This window comes from Phyllobates terribilis, unplaced genomic scaffold (genome assembly GCF_046119375.1).
Source record: "Phyllobates terribilis strain yellow unplaced genomic scaffold, ASM4611937v1 Scaffold_12__6_contigs__length_324123572, whole genome shotgun sequence".
Classification (NCBI taxonomy): domain Eukaryota; kingdom Metazoa; phylum Chordata; class Amphibia; order Anura; family Dendrobatidae; genus Phyllobates; species Phyllobates terribilis.
The window spans coordinates 12,207,959-12,213,958 of NW_027362772.1; positions in this window are offsets into that span (position 1 = coordinate 12,207,959).

The window sequence follows — 6,000 nt, forward strand, 5'->3', positions numbered from 1 at the left end:
AGAGATACATAGATGAACAAATTACAGCGTGCCGAGTTATCAGAAAAGAGCAATAAATTTTACTAATCCCACCTAGAAGGAGAATGCTATTTAACCCCATGTCTACGTAATAAAGTATGCCATTTGCGTGGTTCAGTCTCTGAGTGAAGTTTATCAACCAGATTAGCAGATTTGGTTAATTAGCTTCTCTGCATGCACTCGGACATCTTTAATTTGGAGGAGAGCAGTTACCTAGTGTATCTTAAATTGGTGAAATCTTCACAGTGGCTGCTGCACGCAATGTTGATCGAAAACAGATCAAGCAACTGATAGAATCTATGGAAGGAAGGCTGTTGAGTGTCATCATAAAGAAAGGTGTCTATATTCATCACTAATTTTTTTGGTTTTTGTTTTTGCATGTCAGAAATGTTTATTTCTAAATTTTGTGCACTGATATTGGTTTATCTGGTGAAAATAATCAAGTGAGATAGGATTATATTTGGTTTTTCTTACGTTGCCTAATAATTCTGCACAGTAATAGTTACCTGCAAAAACAGATATCCTCCTAAGATAGTCAAATCTAAAAAAAAAAACACTCCAACTTCCAAAATATTAAGCTTGGATATTTATGAGTCTTTTGGGTTGCTTGAGAACATAGTTGTTGATCAATAATAAAAATAATCCTCTAAAATACAACTTGCCTAATAATTCTGCACACAGTGTTTATAAGTCAAAAGTCCTTGCATCGGAGGTTTGGCATAACCAAGTTAAGTTGTTTTGGAAACCAACCTCATTCCTTCGGCATGTCTTAAGACTCAGAAGGGTAATTATTTGGTCAAGTCGTTCACAAGTTTGGGCAGAATCTGTAAACCACAACTCGTTATTGTCCAAAAATCCATGTTTTTTCTGAAAACATCTATCATCACGAATGATGAAATTGCTCTCACACCTTTTCCAGTCCTCGGAGAGTGGGCATCGCAGGCTTAACTTCAGTTCTTTAAATGGAATTTCACCTATTGGAAACTTCTTAGCACTCTGTGTTATAAATTTACCTTGTACTAGGTCCGGCTCATACCAATGTTTTAAGCTACCTGTATGATTTATCTGTAACCATGGAGTCTCCACCCACCCCACAATCTGGACCAGTACCAAGTGACTGCTGGTGAGATTTTCTCTGTCATAATGGGCAAAATCAAAAGTCTCTTTGTGGAAACAGCTATAGTTGAAAGCCTCATATGGGGATGGGGGCACTGCGAGATATGGCATTGTATCAGAGGATATTGGGCTATGGGTGCATATCTAGCAGCTTTTATGAATGTCTTTAGAAACTAAGTCTCACAGCAGGACTTGCTGATACTTATCAGTTTGTTGTGCCAGTCCTCCTCTTTTAGTATGTCATTGAGAGTTAAGGCAAGGGATGCAATTGCCATCAACATGGTCCAAAGGGGCAGGGTCATCATCTTTGCTGCTGCCAGGGATCAGGACCTTTTTCAGTGGCTGGCGTGGATCCAAGTATCTTTGCCTTGAAGCTTGACAGAAGTGGCAGTGGTCAGTAGTACTTAAAATGGCTCACTGTATCTGGGATCCAGTGGTCTCCTCATATGTCTCTTGACCACAACCCAGTCTCCTGATACCAGTGTGTGTGCCGCTTATACAGTTGGTGTCTGGGATGGAGGAAAGAACACGGTTATGGGTAATAGTCAAATGTTTGTGCAACTCCAAGACATATTGAGTGAGGGAACTGTAGGAGGCTGCAGCTGCTGCTGGAAATACAGTGCTGGCCAAAAGTATTGGCACCCCTGCAATTCTGTCAGATAATACTCAGTTTCTTCCTGAAAATGATTGCAATCACAAATTTTTTGGTATTATTATCTTCATTTAATTTGCTTGCAAGGAAAAAACACAAAAGAGAATGAAGTAAAAATCAAATCATTGATCATTTCACACAAAACTCCAAAAAAGGGCCGGACAAAAGTATTGGCACCCTCAGCCTAATACTTGGTTGCACAACGTTTAGCCAAAATAACTGCGAACAACCGGTTCCGGTAACCATCAATGAGTTTCTTACAATGCTCTTCTGGAATTGTAGACCATTCTTCTTTGGCAAACTGCTCCAGGTCCCTGATATGTGAAGGGTGCCTTCTCCAAACTGCTATTTTGAGATCTCTCCACAGGTGTTCTATGGGATTTAGGTCTGGACTCATTGCTGGCCACCTTAGAAGTCTCCAGTGCTTTCTCTAAAACCATTTTATAGTGCTTTTGGAAGTGTGTTTTGGGTCATTGTCCTGCTGGAAGACCCATGACCTCTGAGGGAGAACCAGCTTTCTCACACTGGGCCCTACATTATGCTGCAAAATTTGTTGGTAGTCTTCAGACTTCATAATGCCATGCACACGGTCAAGCAGTCCAGTGCCAGAGGCAGCAAAGCAACCCCAAAACATCAGGGAACCTCCGCCATGTTTGACAGTAGGGACCGTGTTCTTTTCTTTGAATGCCTCTTTTTTTTTCCTGTACACTCTATGTTGATGCTTTTTCCCAAAAAGCTCTACTTTTGTCTCATCTGACCAGAGAACATTCTTCCAAAACGTTTTAGGCTTTCTCAGGTAAGTTTTGGCAAACTCCATCCTGGCTTTTTTATGTCTCGGGGTAAGAACTTGGGTCTTCCTGGGTATCCTACCATACAGTCCCTTTTCATTCAGACGCCGACGGATAGTACGGGTTGACACTGTTGTACCCTCGGACTGCAGGGCAGCTTGAACTTGTTTGGATGTTAGTCAAGGTTCTTTATCCACCATCCGCACAATCTTGCGTTGAAATCTCTCGTCAATTTTTCTTTTCCGTCCACATCTAGGGAGGTTAGCCACAGTGCCATGGGCTTTAAACTTCTTGATGACACTGCGCACGGAAGACACAGGAACATTCAGGTCTTTGGAGATGGACTTGTAGCCTTGAGATTGCTCATGCTTCCTCACAATTTGGTTTCTCAAGTCCTCAGACAGTTCTTTGGTCTTCTTTCTTTTCTCCATGCTCAATGTGGTACACACAAGGACACAGGACAGAGGTTGAGTCAACTTTAATCCATGTTAACTGGCTGCAAGTGTGATTTAGTTATTGCCAACACCTGTTAGGTGCCACAGGTAAGTTACAGGTGCTGTTCATTACACGAATTAGAGAAGCATCACATGATTTTTCAAAGGGTGCCAATACTTTTGTCCACCCCCTTTTTTAGGTTTGGTGTAGAATTATATCCAATTTGGCTTTAGGACAATTCTATTTGTGTTTTTTTCATTGAAGACAAATTAAATGAAGAGAATAATACCAAAGAATTTGTGATTGCAATCATTTTCAAGAAGAAACTGAGTATTATCTGACAGAATTGCAGGGGTGCCAATACTTTTGGCCAGCACTGTATAACCCTGTCTTAGGGACACTACCGCACAGTATTTGATCGGGAACAGCTTCTCTCTACACCTTGGGGAGTTCCTCACTGAATATGATGCAATGGACAAGCAATCTACCCAGGACAAGTGTGTATTCTCCATGCACTTCTGGATTTTTAATTTCAGAGTACCATTAAGGCGTTCCACCTTCCCACTACTTTGTGAGTAAAAGGGAACATGGAAAGCCTGTTCTATCCCCAGAGTGGCCATGATCTGTTTCATCAGTTCTCCAGTGAAGTGAGTGCCTCTGTCACTCGCTATAGTTTGGGCACCCCATATCTGCCAACCACCTCACTTTATTTTTTTTGTGTGTTAACTTTGGTTACGGCCCAAGCTTCAGGCAAGAAAGAGTTTGATGCATACCAGGACGTATTCATAAGTACCCACCTTAGGTAGCTGTACATAGTCCTATTGCAGTCTCTGAAACGGGTAATCTGGTTTTGGCGTGTATTTTGTGGGACTCGAATAGGTCTACTGGGGTTATGTTCTGCACAAAGTAGACATACTTTGTAGCCGCATTCGGAAACCCTGGGGCTCACCAGTTTTGTAGCACCACTGCACACATAACACTGTTTGAGTTGTGCACCGGGGAAATGTGCCAGGGCAGCCATCATCGGGAACAAGCAAGGGAGGCAAATCCTGGTGTTTACCTGCCATACCCCTGACTCTGACTGTACAGCACCTGCTTTGGCCCATGTGTTCTGTTCGTGTAGGGGGGCCTGGATCTGGAAAACCTGCAGTAGTTCACGATCAACGGCCACTGGAGCTGGTGCTGTGACAGTCTCCTCTGTGAAAGGGGCTTCCCGCACTTTCGTTCACTGAGTCCCCTAGCAGGGCCGTGTCTCCTATGGCCAGCGTTCCAGTCAGAGGTAGTCGTGCTACTTCCTTAGCCGCCTGGTTGGCCAAGGCATTCCCTACTGCAAGTTTGTTCCCATGTGTGCACTGATAGCTGCCCTTCGGGGAAGGGGGAGTGCTGTGAGTAGCTTCTCTACCACCTCATAGGTTTTCCAGCAGAGGTAAGAAAATTACGGCTCCGCCAAATGGCGCCAAAGTCATGTGCGATCCTTTAAAACATATCTTGAGTCCGAAAATACCTAAATCTTTTTAACTTTCCCACATTGCACACTGCAGCGAGCGCCTTCTGCTCAGCCTCTGCACAGAGCAGCTGTAGGAGAGTGGTTCATGTATTACTGCCTTACCATTGTGGACTACTGCATACCCAGTGATGAACCGTCCTTGATCGTTGTACCAAGCTCTGGAGCCATCTCCAAAATTCTCAGCAGAGGTTTTAGTGAGGTTACATCAGTGATATCTAACAAGCCCTATGTTTCTGCCTCCATCAATGCCTGACAGTCATGTTCATGTGTCAATGTCAAACTGAGCTTCCTCATCTGCTAGTTTACAGGGGCAGGTTTTGGCTCACAGTCCCTCCCTTTTCCCCACCCTGATATTCTCCTCCCTTTTCTAAATCTACTGGTAATAGTGTAGCTGGATTTAGAACATTACAGCGTTTGATCGTTGTATGGGGGAATATTAAACAGGGAGCTTATAGGGACAATAAGACCTCCTCTCTAGAGCTCTCGGACGTTATTGACTTGCCCCCTGGGCCGTGGGGCACCCGGAACCGGGCTTCTGTGCGATGCTGGGGGTAGTAGTGGCAACCCGATCCCGTGGCTCAGGGTGGTCAGACCAAATGCTGTGGCAGTCTATTTATCAGTGTTTTGAATGTCCGACTACACCACCCGTGGATTGCGGTCAGGAATGACCGCCGCTGCAAGGCAGACCGCTGAGGCTGGTGTTGATGTGCAGCACAGGGGTAGGATAACTCCCCACGGGAAGAGTGTAGCCTCAGGGCAGTGTAGGTGAATGCTGGGGGTGATAGTACAGGCCGCAATAGTAAGAGTTCAGAGTCTGCTTCAAACAGTCCAGGGTCTTTATTGCAGATGTTATTACTGACCCAACAGGAGTACCGGTTAGGAATGGGCCTGGGTATCTGAGAGCATTCGGGCGAGCCCCACTGGTCAGGGTGAGTGTGTAGGCCTACCGTTCTCTCTATGCTCTTTCTGACTATCCCCCTCTTCGTGGTGTAATAGCCCACGTCCCTGAGCTGGCCGTGTACTTTGCCTGTATGGCTTGCGACTCGGGCCTTAGGTACCTTTTGCTTTCTCCTGCTGTACTGGTCCCTCTGTGTGGCGGAGCCTCAAGGCTTCTTAGGCCAAGGGACCTGAAATCCCTCGCGGGTTGGTTCTCTGCTGCTGGGCTTGCAACCCTAGACAGCCCCGGACCCCAATGTCCGGTTGTGTACTCCTCTCAGCCAGGACCGGCTCTCGTCGCCTCTGTCCCTGGCTTGCAGTCTCTCCTCTGCCTCACAGACTCCTCAGCTGCTGCTGACCTGTCCCTTCCTCTGAGAACCCTTCTGGACACTTCAGAAGTGGGTTCTGGTCTCTCTAACCCTGCCCCAGTTCCAGCTTTTATAGGGGCTGCCTGCTCCCCCTACTGGCCTGGGACAGGAGGTGCTGCATGCTAATGGTCCATGACCAGGGAACCTCTCTCCTGCTCTCAAACACAGCCTTTAATATTT